At 41.0% G+C, this 22,922-nt stretch overlaps 1 protein-coding gene and 1 non-coding gene across 3 annotated transcripts in view; both read left to right on the top strand.

Moving 5' to 3' along the window:
* The window catches only part of NEBL (nebulette), a 310,537-nt gene that overhangs the window by 19,710 nt on the left and 267,905 nt on the right, over positions 1–22,922 (top strand). The window lies entirely within an intron of this gene.
* LOC116661641 lies at positions 2,538–2,644 on the top strand. The gene has a single exon (XR_004317593.1). It is a non-coding gene; the product is annotated as a U6 spliceosomal RNA (small nuclear RNA).

Genomic DNA, 22,922 nt, shown 5'->3' with positions numbered 1-22,922 from the left:
TGGACAGAGGGGTCCTTCATGTCCTGGGTGGGTGAGACCAGGTGGCTCAGGATTTCATCAGGGTCTTCAGAATGGCGCAAAATTTAAAACATTACAAATTGTTTACTTCTGGAATTTTTAAAAATTTTATTTATTTATTATTGTGTTATTTTATTATTTTGTTTTGGCAGGGGTGGATTAGATTGGTTTTTTATTTTTATTTTTTAGAGGAGGTAGTGGGAATTGAACCCAGGACCTCATGCATGCTAAGCATGCACTCTACTCCTTGAGCTATACCCTCCCCTACTTCTGGAATTTTTCATTTATTATTTTTGGACTTGGGTTGACCATAGGTAACTGAAACTGTGGCAAGTGAAATGACAGATAAGGGAAGACTACGGTACTTTTGAGAAGTCAATTTGCAACACATTAGCCTTTGTAACCTTGCCGTATGGTGCAGTCATTCAGAGCCCAGGCTTTGAAGTAGGACATTTCAGTCTGAGCTCTGGACTCAATCAGAAAGTCACTTCATCTCTCCAACCTCAGGGTCCTTATGTGTAGAATGAGGATAATAAAAGCACCTACCACCTGGAGCTGTTGGGAGATTTTACATGAGACAGTGCATGTGAAGAGCCTGACCTGCACCTGCTACCTGTCCCCATTATCAGTGCACATTTATGAGACAGAGGGCCCATGGTGTGGGGTAACAGTTTGGGACTGGCCGATCAGAGATCTGGGATTCGAGGCCAGAGAAATCTGCAAAGGATGGCAAGGGAGGTTGAGACTAAGGAGACCAAGACTTTGGTTCTAAGTACGAAAGGAGGTGCTGCTGTTGGATTACTCCACTATCTGTGTTGTTACAAACAAGGAAGTGGATGCAGAATTTTTTTTGAAGTCCCTTTTTACTTTAGCAGAATAAATAGGAAAAGATTCGTAGTCATTGAGTTCCTGGATTAGAACTTGATGCATGTCTCCTTATCCCCTCCAAACAGGAAGTCAGATTTCTGTTCTGCATAGAGTTTTGTGTCTAGAACCAAATATATTACCCAATCTACACTTGGCCAGGCTAGTGAAATGTCTGGATGACATGACATGCTTTTCTTTCTCTTTTTGAATTTTTCTGTTCTGGATTCATGCTGGATATTTGTCAATGGTGGTTGCAGAATGGTTTGCAATTAGGAATCTGTTGGTCAGGGAAATCTAGTTCTTATGATTTGAGCAAAACTTGGGGGGAGGCTACGGGGTGAGCAGAAGAGTAACGTGATGTGTGACTGAAGTTTTTAACAGGATCATACTGGCTATTGTGGAAATAATGTACAAACGGACCCCCCAAAGGCTTTTTTTGGTGTGTATATGCCAGAGGGACAGTCCCATACTGGGTGTATTGGTATCACCTTTAGTGTAAACAAGAGTGTATTTTATCATAAAAATGAACCCAGAGTTTTCATGAGGCCCCAATCCTTAAGGGAGTTTTATCCTGAGAAGTTGCCAGGACAATGAGGGTCTGAGGAAGGGGACAGCATGGGGTGGGAGGGAGGGGGTTTCTGTTTTCATCAGTGACTAAGTACTACTTTTGACTTAAGTGGGGTGGATATTTGTGGGCATTATTTTATGTGCAAAAATAGATATTTATTTCCCAAATGTACTGCAGGTCTAGGCTAGTTTAGAAAAATCCTGTAGAATGATCGAGTCTTGTTGATTTCCCAGCAGATGAGGACCTCCTTCCTTTCTTTGCCCTTCTTCATTCCATCCTCCTCTGTCTTGCCCTCCCGTGACAGTCGGGGCTGAGGGCATTGCCCTCACAGACCAGGTATTTCTGAGTGGTGGTCATTAATTTCCCTCGGCTTGGCCGAAGAAACGTTCCTGTCACCTCTCTTGAACGCAGAGTACCATGTTGGCTGTGTACGCATTTTGACAATGCAACCTTGTTCTGCAGCTCAAGGTTGGCACGGTTCTACTTCCAGTTAATTTTCCTGTACAATTAAGGCACCTAGGAAAACATTTGAAGAAAGTTTTCATTTTGTGGACTCATAATAAATGCCTTAAAGTGGTCTGCCAGCACCGTTGGCTTCGGTGGTGATTTTTGTGCAGAAGGTGTACAAACAGTGGTTGCTATGAAGGTTAATTGGGAGCACATCATGACTGTCTCTTGAACCCAATGGATATACACAGATCATTGTTCTGAAGTTTTCACATCTCATTTTTACACTTGCCAAAAACATCCCCACTCGTTTTGTTTCTTGGCAGTGCAAATGTTTGGAGACACGTTGAATGTTCTCCAGAATTCATGACTGACTTTTTCCCCACATACTGTTGTTGTGTAGGTCTGTGGATGGAGCCAAACTGGGGGGACTCTTAGTCCATCATTTCAGTTTTAATTCCTTATAAAATATTAGCAGGAAGGCAAAGTTATTTTACATCAAAGTGACTTTTTTTGGAGGAAATGGCAAATTAAAATTTATGGCCCCAGCTGTTTTGAGTGGAATTTGTCAGGAAGTGGAAGAGAAGGGAATGCTTACAATACTCTGATATAAATCCTTAGTTTAAAAAAGATGCAAGCGCTCGCTTCGACAGTACAGATACTAAAACTGGAATGATACAGAGAAGATTAGCACGGCCCCTGCACAAGGATGACATGCAAATTCATGAAGCGTTCCATTTTTTTTTTTTTACAAATGTTGGCCACTATATATAAGGATAGATTAAAAAAAAGTTTCTTCAGTATAGCACAGGAAACTATGTTCAATATCTTGTAATAACCTTTAATGAAAAAGAATATGAGAACGAATATATGTATGTATATGCATGACTGAGACATGGTGCTGGACACCAGAAATTGACACATTGTAACTGATTGTACTTCAATTAAAAAAAAAGATGCAAGCTGTGAATAAAACTTGGGTATCGAGATGTAGAAAAATATTTTTGTAAATATGTGTTTTAAAACCTAGGCCCTGTTGTTTCAGTGTTAAGTCTTTCTAAACAACTTTGTTTAGAAGTCAGCATGACATGCTGAAAAAGAAGTGTAACTTTGCAGGCTGGCAGGCTCCAGTGATGAGTACAGCGCTCCCTCCATCCCTGTGGGCTGAACCTCTGAGGATGCATCCGACTGTGGCTCCTGTGTGTGAATGTGTTGGGAGTTGGGGTCGCGGCCTTGGGACTTGACCATCCGTGAGTTTTGGTCTTCACAACAAGTCTCGGAACAGTCCTCCTTGAAGTCTGAGGGATGACTGTAGACAGTGTAAAGAATTTGCAAAGGAGCAGCCCCTTTACCACGCGCTGTTCCTTTTCCCGGAGCGCCACCTTCCTCACCTCTGCCTGCCCCCACATCACTTTGCTTAGCTGGTGCCTTTTTCTGCTTTGGCTCTCATCTCTTCACAGGGATGTCCTGTCTGATTTGGCTGGTCTCACTACTGTACATGTTTAAAGCCATGTATCTTTCTTCTTAGCACTGACTTTATACTTATTTGAATAACGCTTTATTCTAGGAGCTCTGTGAGATGAGGGAGAGTGTCACTGTTTTCTGTTACTGCGTCACCACTGCCTACAAACCATGCCTGTCACATGGATACGTTTTGCCGCTTGATAGGTATTTGTTCGATGAAGAAATCGATGAATAAGTGACTTTGGCTACAGGAAGGCCAGTAGAAAGGCTTAGACCCATGTCCTCAAGTTCAAATGCCGGTGGGGCCAGGCAGCCCCAGCACATGAGTGGAGCAGGCTGGTGAGGTGACTTGTGATGTGCTGGGCGACCAGATGGAATGCCCTGGACAGGTGTCCACTGAGCCGATGTTCTCTTTCCTGCCTCAGTGGAGGCTCATTCTTCTCATCATAGGGGTGTAGGCTTCAACTGTGGCAAATTTGAGGGACTCCCTGGGCAGAAGGGTTAGGGTGGAGTGGACTTAAATAGCAGAGAGAAGTGAGAAGACTGGAGGAGCCGGTGCTGGAGGACCGGGAGAGCCAAGATGGGTTTTGAGCAGAGGTGAATGTTCATCAGATGAGGAAAGTCTTTAGGAAGAAAATTTTGGCAGCCTGGGATGTCTTCCAGTAGAACAGGAGACTAGGAGGTTAGAGGCTGAACTAAGAGTCCACACCAGAGCCACGTGAAGCAGGCACTGAGAGGAGTGTGGTGGTAGAACCAGCAATTTAACATCTAGATGAATTTTTGCAAATACAAAGACAAACATGTCAGAAAAACACATTTCTGAGACACACTGCTCTTAATTGAAGTCTTAAATTTCTTTTTTTGTTTTTAAAATTTAATTTATTTAATTTTTTTTGCAGGGGGAGTAGTTAGGTTTACTTATTTACTTATTTTTAGAGGAAGTATTGGGGATTGAACCCAGGACTTTGTGTATCCTAAGCATGCACTCTACCACTTGAACTACACTCTCCTCCCCATCAAAATCTTTCTCAAATCAACAGAAATGGTGACTGGAAGAGGAAATCCTGAGGCAGACTCAGATTGCTGGTGGTTGAGGATTGAGTGGGAAGTGAGAAACAAAAGCTGGTGAATGCAGACTCCTCTTTCGAGAAGTTTTTCAAAAAAGGAAGAAAAGAGACTGAGCAGAAGCAGGGGCTGTGGAAAATACCAGAAAGACACAAGAGGTAGGAGGAATGTACTGCACAAATAGGGATCCGCTTCTCTGAGACAGTAAGAGCAGAGCAGAGTGGGTGAAGGTGCCCAGGTCCTGAGGTGTAAACGGCGAGCAGACAGCAGGGTCCTGTCAGGAGGCAGGTGGAGGTCACGCACTCAGTGAGGAGAGCATGCAGGGTTGGGGTTTTGCTCTTGGGAACGTGTGTGGGATGGAGTCCTAAAATGCATTTCCATTTCCACTTGCATCACGGATTTTATTGACAGGTGCTAAAGAAATATTCTTGGAAAGATTGAAGGAAAGCTTCTTTTGCTTTTTCTTACTGACTTGAAAACTTGAAGCCTTAGACAGTTCCTGAAATCTTGAAAGAAAAGGTGTTCAGAACTGTACCATGGAGGATATTTCAGTCCTGTGGAAACCCAGAAGCTGTTGCTCTTCTGTGACAATCCTGCTTTGACTAAAAAGTCTAAATCTCAGGCCTGTCTTACAGAGCTTCAGTTAGCCTTTCAGTCAGATAACTGCATCTGAAGTGCTTTGGAAAATAATAGATCAGTACCAAAGTATCATAAAATATTATGAAACTACTGTAGACATTCAGTAATGTCTTTGGAATCTGGTAAAATCTGAGGTTTATGAGTTCTTTTTCATTTAAAAAATATTTTTACTTTACCAGGCCATTGCTGTTTTTCCATCAGTGAATTTCGGGCTAAGGTCTTTTCAAGAGTATCTCATAATAAGTCAACAAGTCTATTTCAGATGTGTTTGTTACTAAGCAACGGTTACCAAGAGCCTCTGTAATTAAGATGAAACTTGCAAGGTAACAATGCCCAAACACAGTACCATTTCCACCATTTTCTGATAATGGGAAAGTGGGGTGAATAAAAGTGAAATGTTACTCCCAGTGTCTGAAATTTGTGAATACGCTTTCCTCTCCCTCGTCCGGGACAGAATGTGTGTGTTTTACAAATCAGCCAGTGATTTTTTTTTTTTCTTTTGTGTCTTACATACACATTCCTGACTTGAATAGGTGAGCACCTGTTGGAGGCAGGGCACCTGTGTAGCAGTGGCTCGACTGGCCACGTGGTACCCAGACCCGCACTTTCTGACGTGTGCACTGGCAAGCAGGGTGACCAGAGTGAGCTCGCTGTGACCTCGACTTCTTTTGCAGCCACGACTGACCTAGATTAAGTGGAGATGCAGGCATGTTCTGTACTTTGCTTAACAACACCCAGTGTCTTTTTCTCTTGGTGATTTGTAAAGGAAGGCTCAGATGAATTTTTTCCTGTTCATCGTGCCTGGCTACGTAGTGGGTGCTTCACAGGTGCTCCTCTTTGCCTTCCTGCTCTATTCTCTTCCAGGAGCAAGGGGGTGGGGGTGGGGGGTAAGGGTTCCATGATGACCTGGTGTTGAATGACCTCCTTTCAGACCTGTTGTTAGATGCCTAATGGGCCGCAGCAGAAGTCCAGAGAGCCAAGCCTCACCTCACAGAAGGCTTTGCTGATAAAAGAGGGATGAGTCTGTCTCCCAGGCAAAGAGCAATTACTGAGTGACCCTCCAGCTGCCTGTAAACTAGGTGCTTCTCCGTGGAGTTTCTCCCAGGTTGGCCTCACTGCAGGCAGAGTGAGTGTCAGCCGCCAAAGAGCACTGACCAGTGCCTGGGGTTTATGATCCTGGGCAGGTCATAACCACCTTGAACTTTAATTTCCTTGCCCTCCACTGGGGCAGTCGTTCCTGCTTGGCTCTTATAGTTGGATTGCCATAAGAATTAGATAAGATAGAATATGTGAAAGTGCTGTGAAAAGGCATCTATGTATTCATTTATTCAAATACTGAGTGGCTCCTATGTGCCAGGCATTGTTCTAGTTTCATAATATGTTTCATTTCAGCACAAATAAATAGATCTACTTAATTCTTTTACATGGTAGTTTAATATTCCATGGTATAGGAGTTCCGTGATTTATTTAACCATCTCCCAATTAATGGACATTTGAATAAACAGTGCTGCATTGAACATCTTTATATATTTGATTTTGACATGGATGAGAACATTTCTCTGGAAGAGTACTACAGAAGATTTTGTCAGATCAAATGTGTGCATGTTTCATATTTTGTTGGGTACCATCAAATTCCCCCAGAAAGGTAATGGCAGACTCTCTTTCCACCCAACATGTGTGAGAATACTCATCTTCCTGTACCCTTGCTAATATGATCTTTTAACTCTTTTTTTTTGTTCGGTTTTGTTTTGGGGGGTGGTGGTAATTAGGCTTATTTATTTCTTTATTTTTAATGGAGGTAGTGGGGATTGAACCCAGGACCTTGTGCATCCTAGGCAGATACTCTATCACTGAGCTATACCATCCCTCTGATCTTTTAAATTTCACCAGTCTTTTGGATGAGAAGTAGTATCTCATGGTTGTGTTATTTTCAATTCCTTGATTTATGAATGAACATGTTTTACTGTATATTGGCCATCTTTACTTCTTCTGTGATTAGCCTTTTTATCTACTTCTTTACCTACTAGGATTTTATATATATATATATAATATATATATATATATAATATATATATATGTATGTATTTCTTATTAATTTGAAGGGGCATTTGATATATCTAAAGCATGTTTGATTGTGCATTCTTTTGAGATGATAGGTCCAATTGTCAGTCGCTGTTTTTCAGAGGAGGTGAGAGGCCCACGAAGCTAGATAGCTAGTTACAGGTCACACAGCCAGTTAACAATGGGACTTGGTTTAGAACCAGGGTCCTCCTAGTCTGGTCTGCTTTTGTTAGCAGAGACGGTTATTTGGGAGGCCCAGCAGGCCAGGGAGGGTGGGTTACCTCAGTGGGGCAACTGGATGGCTGGAACACATGCCTCTCCAAGGGCCAGCGGCCCTTCATGAGTTACCTAATCCTGGGAAAAGGTGAAGGTAACCGAGGGATTGGGGGCTGGTGACTGTCTTTGTTCCTTAGGAGGTGATGCAAAGACAAAGGAGAGTGAGAGTGACAGCCCCTCCAGGGCGCTGCCTTTCCTCCCACCGAGGGCACAAGTACTGTCTGCACTGCAGAGACTGGAGGATGTGACTATTCTCAATAATCACGAGAGAAACAGAACAGAGATCTTCTCCTTATTTGAGTTTTTTTTGCAGCACCTCATTTGAATACTCATAACTTTTTCTGATGGAATCATTACCATTTCCTTTTCTGTGTGAACTAGATGTAAAGATTTTCTGAAATGGCTTTATTTTAGGCTTTTCCTCTTCTTATCCTCATCTGGCCCGTGATGTATGTTCAGTGGGGCACATCCTAGCACACAGATTCTAGAATTTTTTTTTTTTTTTAAAGGCTGGAAGCAACCTTACAGGCCATCTGGTTCAATTCACCTACCGAGTCTTGAAAAGCAGGGTGGTTTGCCAGGATTACCCAGTTATTCCAAATCAGAGACTTGGACTGGGGACTTTTCAACTCTATTAGGAATTCTGGTTGTGCCATTTGACATCTTTCTGACATTTGTCTATATTTTCCTCCTTTTTCTTCGATTTCTTGACTTGAAAGTGAGACAGGTTGTACTTATTTCATTGCAATGTTTTGCTAAGTAGTTATTAAAAAAGCACTTTTCATGTTTGAATTTTTCCCTCATTTCTGCGTGTTTTTGAAAGCCCCTCTTTCCCCAACTTCCATTATGCATATAACATGAACTTAGTCGACAGCTGTTGAATTAATGAAAGGTTAAGATAATTGTGATGTATTTCTATACTTCAGTCTCTCTCTCTCACACACACACACACACCCCTCCTTAATTTTAAATTTACTACTGTATAACCACTTTGAGGTAATAAAGTCTATCTCCTGGTATCAGACATGGGAATATTTGAAATACTGAGTAAATAAAATTCTCCCGTGACTTTAAAGAATTTGCACAAAGGGATACTACAAATTCCCTTTGACGTTCATTTTGATTTTTAATAATTGATCTTGTTAGGAAATTTCTTTGTATACTCTAGTCTCTGTTTTGCAGGACACAGGGTGGCTCAGGTTTTGCTAATAGATGGGGCTGGTGCAACCCAGGGTGGAGCTGTATTTGGTTGGTCAGTCTAGTCATGGGCTCGGAGTAGGGCCAGGCACGTTTGAAGTCAGATATCTGAGTACTGGGAACACCACCAGTGGGGAATGCTTGGGGATGGCGGGTTGTATTACCAAGGAGAACGCCAGGAGAACTACTGTTCCTGCAAGTTTCCCCAGTGAATAAGGTCTTTTGTCCTGTTACAGAGAGTGATTCACAGCCCTTTGGTCCTGGCCTGCCTGGGGTTGATAGGGGATACCAGGCGTGGGACCTGCCTTCTTCTTCTTGGTATCAGGACTAGAGGGAGATTTTTCTAGAAGAGGAGTTCTGCTGAAGGGAGTGGGGTGGTGGGAGTAACCCTGAACCTCAGGTACCCTGTTGGGTTAAACTCTGGGGCAAGCATTTGCTGTGGGCATCCCACGTTCTTGGTCATCTCAGGGGATATCTCTGACTTTCAGTTCAAAGTAGAGGAAAGCTTAACGTATTTTAAATAGTCTGTTCTCTGGTTTTCCTTTTGTCCGTTTTATTCAGTCCAATTCTACTCCCTCAGATTTACTTCCCCAGTTTTTAATCATCTTTTTTTGTGCTTCTCTGTTGGTGAGTGATTCTTGATGTCCAAGGGTGGCCTTTAAAAAAAAAAAACTATTACTTTAATATTAGTGTTTCTTTTTTTTGAACTTTTAAAAAATATAATGCTGGACATACAGAAAAGTTGCAAGAATATTACAAAAAATTCCTGTATACCTTTCACCCAGAGTTTTCAAATGACAACATTTTATTCTTTTCTCTGTTTTTCTTTCCCCCAGAACCATTAGGATAAGTGCAGGTATGGTGTCTCTTTGTTCCTAAATGCTTCACTGTGTATTTTCTAAAAACAATGGAATTCTCTTAGATAAATACCACACAGTTTTCAAAATTGGGAAATTAACATTAATAGCATAGTACTACCTAATCTACAGACCTTATTCAGATTTTACTAATTGAAACATTCTTAGCAAAAGAAGCTTCCAGATCATGCATTTTATTGAATTGTCATGTCCCTTTGGTCTTCTTTAATTTGGAACACTTCTTTCTTTTCTTCTACAGCAGGGACATTTTTGAGCAGTGCAGAGTAGTTTTTTCTTTCTTTCTTTCCTTCTTTCTTTCTTTCTTTCTTTCTTTTCTTTTCTTTTCTTTTCTTTTTCTTTCTTTCTTTCTTTCTTTCTTTCTTTCTTTCTTTCTTTCTTTCTTTCTTTCTTTTCTTTCTTTCTTTCCTTTCTTTCTTTCCTTTTCCTTTCTTTTCTTTCTTTCTTTTTCTTTCTTTCTTTCCTTTTCCTTTCTTTTCTTTCTTTCTTTTTCTTTCTGTAGAATGCCCCTTATTTAACATTTGTTTATTTTTGGAAGGACTAAAATGATTATTCTTTAAAAATGAATATTAACTTTTAATTAGTATTGGTTTCTTAAAGTTGAAAACTAGATTTATTTTTATTTTATGCCTTTATTTTACCTAAAATACTTGTTTTTCTTTATATAAATCTAGTAGGTAATAGGTAAAATAAGAACAATTTTTTAAAACATCTTTGTTGTGGTTTGGTTCCTGTGCAGTAAACTACACATATTTCAGATACACAATTAGATAAATTTTAATAAATGTATACCACTACCATAGTCAAGATCGCTAACATTTCCATCGCTCCCCAAGAGGTGCAACTTTTGAATTCCCAATTTATCCCTTCCCACCCCCTTCAACCCCTGGTAACTGTAAGTTTGTTCTCTATGTCTGTGAGTCCAAGAACAAACACTTTTTTGATGTTTGCTTTAAATAGTGGCCAATAAATTCAAGTTGGGCAGGCTAACTTCCCATTAATCCGTTTAGTTTAAAAGTTAATCACATTTCCTTAAGCATTAAAATTTCATGTGTAAATGAATATATCCAATCTCCTTTTAATCACTTTAAATGCCTGCTAGAGCAAGCTGAAAGGCTTTCATGTTCTTCTAAGGGTTCTAATACTGTTTGAAAACATTCATATTTTCACCTTTGACTCAATCATGAGTCTAAAATCAGTTACAATCTGGCACATTCCCAAAGGTGGCAGGTCCTCAGGCATTCCGTACAATTTGACACCTAATGTACAAAGATTATTCTCAACTCAATACAAATTATTAATACTGTTGCTTTGATTTACTCCAGCATCTCTATATTTAATTCGAAGTCTTCCCAGGGTTATCAAGATACATGTGCACTAAGGGAAGGAGATACATTATGTGAGGTCAGCTGAGGTTGCCTTGCTAATAGTTGGGGTGACTGGGCCTCCATGCAGTTGTTTATCTGGCAGAGATTTGGGGTTGAAGAGGCATATGTCCAGGCTCTTTTAGAACTGCCAGTAAGTCCATTTTATAATCACTATGACAACAGGGGGCTAATAGTTGCTATGACAACAGATTTGTAGGCCATACCCTTCAGGTAAGATGGATTGTCAGCCTTGGTCTTCTGAGTAGATAGCCTTGTGTTCTTTTTTCATCTGATTTGGGCAGACATACGTCTGCATTCTTATTCAGGTTGCAGCTAATTTCCTCTCCTGCTTGATTGCATTCTGCATTTCTTTAGCTCTTGGCAGCATTATATTGTCATTTTATTCTGTCTGATTGGATTTTGCATTTCCTTTCAAATCTTTGGCCACAAATCTAAAGCTTCACGCTAATGAAAATGTCTTTGTCTAATTTCTCCATGTTACTTAGAATTAGAGCCTTTAGAGCTTGACTTAGATTCCCAGAAGGAGTTCTACTAGGGCTGTGTAACTTGATTATGAAAATTCCTAGGCCAGCCACCACTCTTAACATCTGAGAGCTCTGTGTATGTATGTAACCAGAGATGACAAAGTGTGTTGACTTTGAATTTTGTCATTGAATTGCTTTCGAGCAGATTTGAAGACTTGATCACAATTGAGCAGATAGGATCAAGTAGGAATAGATGCTGTATAAGAACATCTTGAAGTCATAGATAGTGGCTACTGTTTATTATGATGTGCTGTGTACTTGCTAAAATTTAATTTTGCTTTGCTTGCTTACAGTGTTTGGGTTAATAGTAGTCACTGTTTTCTTGGCAGGTGTCCTGTCCCACTATCCTCTTCTCTAATTCTCTAAGTTGCCATCCGTGTGTTTTTGTCATCATCCATTGCCTCTGGTCTGTCTCACTTCCTCCTCTGACATCCTATCTTGTTGAACCTTGACCCCTCTCTTAGTTTTTCTAGAAGCTAAGCATTGCTTGTATTTACTATATATATTTTTTACCTTGTAATCATGGTAAAGGCATAGTTGAGGGCCCATTTGTTGGAAAGATTTCTTCTCTGTGTCTCCTGGGGGGAGCCTCTTGGTTTTACTTTCTGGGTCACCATATATTGAGCTTGGTAGAAGCCCAAAGGTCATCAACTACCTCTGCCTCACAGGGCTATTTCTTGAATGTGTCCATTTCTTCTTGGTCTTGGAAATTCCCAGCAGCAAATGGACATATTTTCTAGTTATTTAGTGTGAGTTGGGACTGCCATCCATTGTCTCAATAATGCAAGACTGTCTTGGTTTCTATTGTTTGAAGAAGCCAGGTTTATGCTTCTTCCTACCTTGTCCTTCATGGTTACATCATCATTACCCTGCAGAAGAGGGCCTGGCACAGAGGAGCTGAGCACCAACCATTAGAAATCCCAGTGCCCTTGTCCCCACCACATGCTCCATTTCACTTTTGCTACATGGTGCCACTAATAGGACATGACTGAGGCAATTGCTTCAGTGACCTTGACCTTGGATAGATTTTAAAGGCTGAAAACCCGGGAGGAAATTAGCAGCAGTAGCCTTAGACACTGAGTGGGATCGTTTGGTAAACTGGACTAATTCTACAAATCTCTCCTTGTCCAAGGCAAAACCAGGTTGGCGATGACCAGTGTTTCTCCCGGTTTTTTAGAGTCGTAAATGAACACCAAGACTATCTGAACAGTTAACCATGAAGACTAAACACAGAAAAATTGTTTCGTATAGTTGAATCCAGCAGAGTGGTTTGGTTGAATACTTATTATATAAACACATTCTTATAATGCTAATAATAATAGTAACTATTTATTAAGTACCATATACCAAATGCTTTGAAAAAAATTTTGTTGAATTTAACAACCTTCTGAAGTAAGTATTGTCATAATCTCCAGCTTTAGGAGTAAGAGGTTACATATGTCACCCAGACATGACCAGTCAATGGTGGAGTCAGGATTCAGACCTACGTCTTCCTAGGACCAAAGGCCATGTTTAATTACTTCTCTGTAGGCATATGTTATAAGGAGTCATGTAATGACTTTCTTAGTGGGATTTTTCCTTGCCAAATTAAGATTTTGTGACAATCAGGGAAGCCATCAGAAAGCACTGATTTAAGGAAGACCCTCATAAACCCCCCAAGTATTTCCCCCAGATGTCCATTAATTCTACCAATCAGTGACTCACTGAGGGTGATTAGCAGCAACTCCGAAGCAGAGTGAGATATTCTATTGGTCATTCCGCCCTAACTATGAATTTATCTGGATTGCTTCCCTAACAACAAACTGCAATGTGCTGTTGAATAAGAGATTAGTGGAGGGAGGAGAGATTGGAAGTAATTTTGGAACACAAAGACCTCCCCCCCACCAGAATAGAGCAGGCCTTCATGAGCTTTGTCTACGCAGAGGGCAGCCAAAGGGAGTGAGAGGTGGAGGAAGGAGTGAGGGGATTTAGAAGCTGGAAAAGGGCAGGGATGTGGGGGAGAAGTGGGGAAGCCCCATGTCATGTTCACTTCTCTTCTGATTTTCCTTGACCTGAGGATTCCTGATACTGGAGTCCAGGTTGAGCCCTGGTGTGTAACTGAGGGTGTGGGTGAGTAAAGGAAGACATAGGCAGGAAGTGCAGTTCTCAGGCTTCGGTAATCAGCAGACACATTTGGGGCTTTCTTAAGAAATGGAGATTCTGAATTCTGTTGCTGGGGAATCTGATCCAGCATGTGTGGGATGGGCCCCGGGAACTAGATTTGATCGGTGTGACTAGGTGATTCTAATGCAGATGGCCTGAAGACCAAACTTTTGGAAACTCTGGATTGAAGTCTCTTCCACTGAGCTAATAGGAAGTCTGCAGCCCAGTGCAGATTCGACCTGGTGGCTTCTAGGAGAGGGTAGGCTCCCCGGCAGCACGCCTGAGGGTGCTTGAATAAAAGAAGGAGCTTTCTCTCTTAGAGAACTGCACTGAATCTAACCAAAGCTCTTTAAGATCCAGAAAGTCCTGCCTCAGGGACAGGGTGCCCTGTTCTTCCTCATCTCTTAGCTTATTTCTGGCCTCCTCTTTTGTCCTGGTCTGGTTTGGGATGAGAGTAGCCAACTGCAGAAAGCCGATGGTGGCAGGGTAGCCACTGAGGACCTTTCGGTGTTGAAACCAGAGCAGTTGCAAGCATCTGGGTTTGTTGGCCCCCTGCTTGCACAGAAGCCCTCTCGTGTAGTCCTGCCCTGCCCCACTCCGCATGCAGAGGGCTTGTGTGTGGCATCTCTCTCGGCCCCACGAGCAGCTCAGCAGGCATGTTCCGTATTAGCTGGAGCTGTTCCTTTTCTTTAGCCAAGAAGCCCCTTGTGGTTCTATTTCTTTGGCCCTTCAGGCTCCTTGTGTGCAGCTCCAGGAGGCTGAATGCAGGTAGCCTCACCTGGCCCAAGAAGTAAGTTCTCAAGCCTCATTTGGGTCAAATATTATTATGCCAAGACCCACTGCCAGCTTTCCATTTTATTTTTAACTTTTATTGTTTTCATTCTCCACTGAGGCTGTAACTAGGATGTGGGTTTCCTGAGACTGGAGAAACCAGACCTTAAAACAGCCCCGTGGGAGGATAAGGATGGGGAAACATCAGAGAAAAGGGTTTAGGGAGGATGGGCTGTCCTGGTGGCAGAGGCCTTGTGGCCTCACCTCGCCCAGTGGATTTAGTCTTTTATTAGCTCAGTGAGACCCTAGTATAAGTCTTCCTGAATTCAGTTTGGTAGAGGGAGATGTGTTCTCTTGAGTGAGGAATGTCCTGCGGGTGGAGTTCAGGCTGCTTTGTTCTCAGCTTGGGCTCTGGGATGAAACAGGGTCTACAGACACAGCTCGGTTTGAACTAAAATGATGCAGTCGGGGTGTCCAAGGAGGGAGTGAATGAGAGGGCTGGAGCCAGGACAAGCCTTGTCCTCAGTGAGGGTGAACCGGGCAAACAAGTGGGCTGAACAGACCCACTTTTGGTTTTTAAAAGAGGTACAAAATATTGAAGTGCGTGGACAGAGATAGCAAACAGAATCTGAAAGGAATTCTTAAGAGGAATTCTGTTTTAAGCCAAACTAGCATTGTGGAATCAGAGCAGCACATGTCCCAGGTGAAAAGGGCACAGTGTGCTCCCAGATGAATGAATCCGGATGTTTGTTACAGTGGTGTCAGAACTCAGTAATCACCCAGGACATAATTTGATCCCAGAAGGTTACCCATCTAATTATATTTTGCATATACTAATATTAAAAGTAATTTGCAATGGCTAAACACACACTAATTAATGGGATATTTGGGAGACTAGGAAGGAAAATGTTCCAGAAGCTTTCTAATGGATAGGAAACCATCTTTGAGTGGAAACTTGTCCAAACCTGGATAATTAGGGATTGAAGGAAAAAAGGCAGCCCTTGAAAGAAAGACTTGACAGTTATATTGTGATATGGGTTTACACAGATTGAATGGTGCCTCCTAAAATTCATGAAATGTGTAGGAGATTCCTGAAGAAACTGAGACTGAGGGAATCAATCTTGCCTTCCTACTCTGGTGTTACCAAGTATTTCTAACACTGTTGCTAAAATGACCTGGAAACAAAGAGGCTGTAGAGAAAGAATACTTTACCCTTATAAAGAAGCTCTGAGTCTAAGAGAGTAAAGAATTACTCCAGTAGATTCAAGTGTAGTTTTGTGTGTATGTGGCGTGAAAAATCTGACACCTAACAGGTAAACTTGCAAGTCTGTGGAAAACAAAACACAGAGAGACTTGTACACAGGACAAAGATGACTGTCAACATCAAGTGGTCCCCAGTGGGAGGCTCTGGGATGCAAGGACACCAGGGAGAATTGGAGATGTTGTCATGGAAGCCACATCACCCGTCCAGCTTCTACTCTGCTGTTGTTCTGAGAACTGTGTTTCTTTGGAAAACTGTAGCCCTAGGATGAATATAATCGGACCTTCACTGATAAGAGTAGCTAACACGGACTTGATGCTCACAGTGAGCTCTGCAGTGTTCTGCGTGCTTGGCCTGTATTAACTCAGATAGTCCTTACAACTCTCTGAAAATGCTGTATTTTTTTCTCTCCTCATTTTAAAATGGGGGCGGATCTGAGCATAGAGAAGATAGTAGCTCACTCAGTCACATAGTGTAAGTGGTAGAACTGAGGTGATGTTTGGCTTCAGAGCTCGTGCCCTTCCCCACTGCCCTGTGTACTGTCTCCCCAGTCATTTCATTTTGTTAAAAATAGTACCTGCTGCTTTTACCTCGAAGCAGTGACTTGTACTGAGAAATGCCGTGAGGGCTGTAGCCTTATAAACAGACTGAAAGTGTCACAAAAAGAAAGATGGCAGAAGAATGGAGTGAGACTCTTATCTTAAATCATTTAAAAATATTAACTCAAAACTTAGACGTAAGAGCTAAAGTTATAAAACTCTAAGAAGAAAACAGGCACAAATCTTTGTGACCTTGGATTAGGTGGTGGCTTTATATATGGCACCAAAAGCAACAGCAACAAAGGAAAAAATAAGTTGGACTTCATCAAAATTTACAAACTCTTGTGCCATACACAAAAATAAACTCAAAATGGATCAAATATATAAACATAAGACAAGATACAATCAACCTCCTAGAAGAAAACATAGGCAACACATTATCTGACATACATCTCAAAAATGTTCTCCTAAGGCAGTCTATCCAAGCAATAGAAATAAAAGCAAGAATAAACAAATGGGACCTAATTAAACTTAAAAGCTTCTGCACAGCAAAGGAAACCATAAACAAAACAAAACGACAACCTACGGAATGGGAGAAAATTTTTGCAAAAGATGAAACTGACAAAGGCTTGATCTCCAGAATATATAAGCAGCTCATATGACTTAATAAGAAAAAAAACAAACAACCCAATCCAAAAATGGACCTAAACAAGCAATTCTCCAAGGAAGAAATACAAATGGTCAATAGGCACAAAGGACATTCTCAAAAAATGAAAGACAACTCACAAAGTGTAAGAAAATATTTGCAAATTATGTAGCAGATAAAGGACTTGTCTCCAGCATATATAAAGAACTGTTACAACTCAGTAATTAAAAGACAAAGAACCCAGTTAAAATTGGGCAAAAGATTTGAATAGAAGACATACAAAAGACCAATAAGCATAAGAGAAGAGGCCTAGTTTTTAGGGAAATGCACATCAAAACCACAATGAGATTCCACTTCACACCCACTGGAATATACATAGTCAGAACGATGGACAGTAACAAGTGTTGGTGAAGATACGAAGAAACCAGAACTCTCACACATTGCTGGTGGGAATGTAAAACAGTGCAGCTACTTTGGAAAACAATATGGTAGTTCCTCAAAAAGTTATACCTAGAGTTTCCATATAATCCAGCAGCTCTACTCCTTTGTACATACTCAAGAGAATAGAAAACATACCTTCACACAAAAACTTTACATGAGTATTCATAGCAGTATTACCATAATAGCCCAAAAGTGGAAACTATCCATCAAAAAAGGTGAATTCATCAAAAAGTGGAAATACCTATCAAATGATGGATGGATGAACAAAATACAGTGTGTCTGTACAACGGAACGTTATTCAGCCTTAAAAAGGAATGAAGTGCTGATACACAATTCACATTATAAGCCTTGAAAACATTAAGCTGAGTGAAAGGAACCAGACACCAGAGGCTTTATATTGTGTGATTCCATTTATATGAAATATTCAGAAGAGGCAAATTCATAGAGACAGATGGTTACTTGCCATAGGCTCTTGGGAAAAGGCAAGAAAAGGGAGTGACTGCTGATGGGTATAGGGTTTCTTTTTGGAGTGATGAAAATGTTCTGGAATTATCTACAGGTGATTTTTTTTTTTTTGAGAATATATTAAACACCACTAAATTGTGCACATAAAAAGTGAATTTTATGGCATTAGAATTTTATCTCAATATATAGATATATATACATACTAAAACAAAAACAAAAACAAAACCCCAAAGCTCTATCTACCCTTCTGGAAAAAGCTGGAAACAGTATCACTATTGACTTTTCAGAAAGCACAGCAGCAGAAAATGTTAGCAACTTCGTGTGGGGGGGTGGGAACCAAAGGAACCTGGGATCCGGCTCCTCGCCAGATGACCTCCCTTCGCTTCTCTTTTTCTTCTCCTCACTCCCTCTCTCAAACTTAGCAGTTAGAAGAAATGACTAGTTCAGTGGGGAGGAAAACAAGACAGTGCTTCTGTTTCAACCTCAAGGTCAGTGTTCCGTGTCACGACCTGTCAAACACTCCGGAGGTTCATATGTATTACAAAACAACTACATTTCACAATGCTGACCCTCTCCTCACTGCCTGTAATAGTTTTGTGCTGTGCTCCGCTTTTCTCTGGCTGGGTTGGTTTTCTTGATTGTTTGGTTTTGGTGCTTCTGCTTATTTACTTTGACAGAGAGACTCCTCATGGTGAGCCAAGTACAGCCCACTGAGACATAACGGTGGAGGCTACACTTGATTATTGTTTCAGAAACGTTGTTGTTGCTGGTTACTATGCATGGGGCTCAGCTGATACGGGGCTCTTAGCCCACCGTCAGCCTTAATGCCCGCAAGTCATTCTTTCATGCTGTTCATTAAAGATGGGAACCAAGTGGGACTTTGAGCACCAGCTTTTAAAAAAATTGAGATATAATTGACATATAACATGATATTAAGGTCCAGTACACAACATAATGCTTGATATACTTATATATTGTGAAGTGATCACAATCAGTTTAGTTAACATCTGTCACCACATATACTTACACATTTTTTTCTTGTGATAAGAAATTTTAAGATTTACTTTGTTAACAACTTTCACATATACACTACAGTATTATTAACCACAGTCACCATGCTGTACATTACATCTCCAGAACCTACTTATAACTGGAAGTTTGTACCTTTAGACCCCCTTTACCCATTTCACCCACTTCTTGCCCCCACTTCTGGCCACCACCAGTTTGTTCTCTGCATCTGTGAGTTCCATTGCTTTTAGATGACACATATACGTGAGGTCATGTGGTATTTGTTTTCCTGTGTCTGACTCATTTCACTTAGCATGATGCCTGCAGGGTCCATCCATGTTGTTGCAAATGTCAGGATTTCCTTCTTTTTCATGGCTGAATAATATTCTGTTGTATAAATATATCACATTTTCTTTATCCATTCATCCGTCAGTAGAACTGAGTTGCTTCCCTGTTTTGGCTGTTGTGAAAAGTGCTGCAGTGAAGGGGGCCAGCTCCCCCACCTCAGTATTATGTTTCTGTGTTTTGTGTTCATTCTCACTTTTGTTACACTTTTTTCTTTTTAAACAATCCTGGGCTAAATTGAGACACAGAAAAGGTACTGATGGTGTTCTGTGTCTCCTGCAACCCTCTTTTGCTGCTCCATTTCCATCCTGAACTTTCTTTTCCAGATACTCATTCCTTTTACATCTTTACTAATTAATTACCTTGACTGTGGAATTTTATCCCCCTCTACTTTCACTGATTCTTAGCTGTCCTATGTTCTATCTCTTAGGACCTAGTTTAAAGACTAAACTTCAGTTGATAAAGTCAAAATGGAATTTTTCTAGTTTCATCATTATTTGTGCATTTATTAGTTGGAATTCTTTTATATGGATGAATTTTCCACCATTAATGATTTGGTTATCCTGCAATATAGTTTGAAAAGAAAAAGCAGGATACAATATTCAACCTTTCCTTTTATTTATCACTTGTCCGAATGATGAACTGGGGCCCTAGCACCTTCTACTGGTGGTCACCAGTGAGCTGTTTTCCACTGTTTTAGGGGTTGAGGTGGGAGGACATCTTATCAACTCACTGTAAACTCATGGACTTTATAGATTTGATGTGTTTGAATCAGTCACAGTCATTCTTTTTGATATTCAGATTGTCTCAATTTCAGCCAGTGGAGGCTCCCTCTAAATGGCTTGTGTGTCTTCTTGGCACTACCCTAGTAGTCTGAGCGGTGGCAGTCTTTTCCACCTTGTTGAGTAATTGGATTAGTTGGTCTTTAAGATTCCTTTAGTTCTAACTTTCTTTCCAAAAAAGGGCCAATTTTAATATCCTACAATTAACTCTTTTATGATGAAATACACTATTTTGATTTTTTCCCCTTTTGAGTTGACACCGTGGGTGAATGAATGCATTGGAAAATATGAAATGTTTTGGTTTCTCCCCTCTGATCTTTTAGCCTCCACTTATGTGACACTGGCTCAGGACACTTTCACACTCTAAGCCCAGTATCTAGGCAGAAAACAAGACAAAACAAAACAAACAACATGAACATTTCTATACTTAAGGCTGTAACGACATTTACCGAGGAAATGCCTGATTTTGAAGATGATTGTTTTTGAAATATATCAGCGTTAGAGTTGTTATTATTCTAAATGTGACATTTTCCTCACCTCGCTGGGGCACCAGGCAACAAGAATGGATAGCTGCATTTTATCCTGTGGTCCTGATAAGGCAGAATGGGGAGCTAAGGAAGGCTTGAAGCACCCCAAGGAGCTGTTCAGGGAAGTCCAGAAGGCTGCAAAGCCAGCCAAGTCTTGCCAGGTGGCTGCAGAGAGTCAGCCCCAGTCCCTACAAGCGGGGAGCTGGATGGAGCCTGTCCATCCAGGCAGTGCCTGAACCAGATCCAGGCAGTGGGGCCAAGTCCCCGAGGCTGTCCCTGGGACCAGAAGGTATAACCAGAGGGAAGCATGAATTCAAATTCCAGGGCATAAGACAAATCTCATTATATCTATGGAGAGGGAGCTGAAAATGACTTTTTTATAAATGCTGGAAGGACACTGGCTCATACTGAACCGCCTATAATAAAATTTAAGAAGTGCCTGATTTTTGTTTCTGCCTGTGCGCTGTGGAGCACATATAACTTCAAAGGCAGCTCTGTAGGGTGCAGAGGGAAAAGAGCATGCTTTTATTTCTGCTTTTGGCAGAAATCCTCCAAACTATTTTTGATGGCCAGGGAACAAAACTTGCATTCCCTCTGGACTCACTTGCATTTGACAGGCCCGCCTTTGTTTTCCTACAGTGACAGTTTCCACTTTCTTCAACCTGTGTGTTCTCCATACTTTGAGGCTTTATTTTGCAGGAAAAAGGTGACACCAGATGATTTCAAATGAAGCCTCGGACAGCCCACTTCATCTGTCGCTCCCCCACCCCCCTCGCCAAGTTCTTTCTTTCCACCCTAATACGTGTCTTCAGAATTTCAAACAGTGGTTTATGAAACCATTTAAAACTGTGAAACACCCATTTAGTAGGAGTCTTAGTTGTAGAAAGGAGCTCCGGGTTTCATTTCAATCTGACGGGACACCTTGTTGATGAGTGACATAGTCCCGACCTAATGACCTACTGCATATGCACCTGTGTGTGTGTGTGTAAGCTCCTTGAGACTCAGAGATTCCATTCATTCTAGAAGTTAGAGACACCAAGGTTGTTTTCAAGGATTCTGTCTGTCCCTTACCAACACGAGCTGGCTCTTTCAGGCATGTTTTTGGGGCAAGTTTCCTTTGTGGTCTCTTTGCCCTGCCTTTTCTTAGCTACTCCTCCACACCGGGCTTCAAGGCAGACCGTTTCAGGCTCTCCTGTTTTTATTTCTTTTGGGCCTGTTTACTTCTTATCATTTTTATGACTCTTTTCCAAACTGTATATTCCCTATTCTGTTTGGAGCTTTGGATCCTGCTATAGTTGGGCAGTAGTTCAGCTTGACTTAAAGAGTGATTCTCACGAACCTCAAGTGGTTGCTTTCACTGCCCTAAGGGTCTTTCTCAGGAAGAAGCTGCCACTGCGTGGCCCTGGTCTCATTATGACAGGTCAGCAAATGATGGGCAAGATATTAACTCTGATAGCTTTGGTGTTAGACTTCTTTTTAATCCCCATATTAACTCATAACTCATTGGTCTTTTTTTCTAACTGCTGCTAGTGATGTTGCCTTAAATTGTAAAGAACAGTAATACAGTAATGATAATACTTATATCAACATGCTAACAGACTTACCCCTACCCCCTTCATGCTCTGTTAAAATAGAACCTTCCCTGAAGAGTCAGGTTTGAATAGAATGAATATATGTTAGTCTAGTAAGCAATATTATGATCTAAAAGCATTTATCAAAGGGCTAAGTATAGAAAGTGTTAAGTGAAATTCTATAAAAACCAAGAAGTACTTGTCATTTGCATGTATTGTCTAACTTCTGTATGTACAAAATTGCATACAGTGGTGCTAATGAACACACACAAACATATGTGGGGATTTCCCTCAAAGAGCGTAGTGGTTTATTCCAGTAGAGAAAAAAAAACTTACATGAAACATTAGTTGAATAACATAAGGAAACTTAAGTCTAAATGTTCAATTGGTGGAGGCTGGCTAGGTATAAAATGATCAGGATTCAGAGAAGGGAGACGATACAGTAGACGACTGGGAGATGCCACATGAGAGGGAAGAAGAATTTGGATAATTTGTGTAGTTGGGGGGAGGCAGAACTCTAGACATGGGAAACTGCTAAGTCCAGATAGAAGGACCAGTTGGAGAGGATTTATGGGCCACTGGGATGGCCAGGATGACTTACGTACATAAAAGTTTTTGGGAGCTTCTTACCAGCAGTTTCAGTGTATGAATGAAGTTGATGATAGAGAATTTTAAAAATCTGAAGCTCTATCTACAGATATGAAGTAAGTAGCAATCATACTCAAACTATATTATTACTCATTTAAGGAGTTTAGACTTTGCCGAAGTTGAAAGAAAACTATAAAATTATAAGCACTTGTTTTAGCAAACACAGTGGAGTACCCTGAAGTGATTCAAGGCACCAGTCTACCTTTGATCTTGCACACATGGTTACAATATTGTAGGAGCTACAAGAATGAGGGCCTTGTCAGATTTAGCTTTGTGTCTCCCAGGAGGTGCATCTTAGCACACTACCTTGCACAAGGCGGATTTTTAGCAGTGTTCGTGGAATGAATGCATTAATTTAATATAAAGACATCCTTTGGTGTTGGCCTC

Source organism: Camelus ferus, chromosome 35 (genome assembly GCF_009834535.1).
Source record: "Camelus ferus isolate YT-003-E chromosome 35, BCGSAC_Cfer_1.0, whole genome shotgun sequence".
Lineage (NCBI taxonomy): Eukaryota > Metazoa > Chordata > Mammalia > Artiodactyla > Camelidae > Camelus > Camelus ferus.
This window is presented reverse-complemented; position numbering and strand designations above follow the sequence as displayed.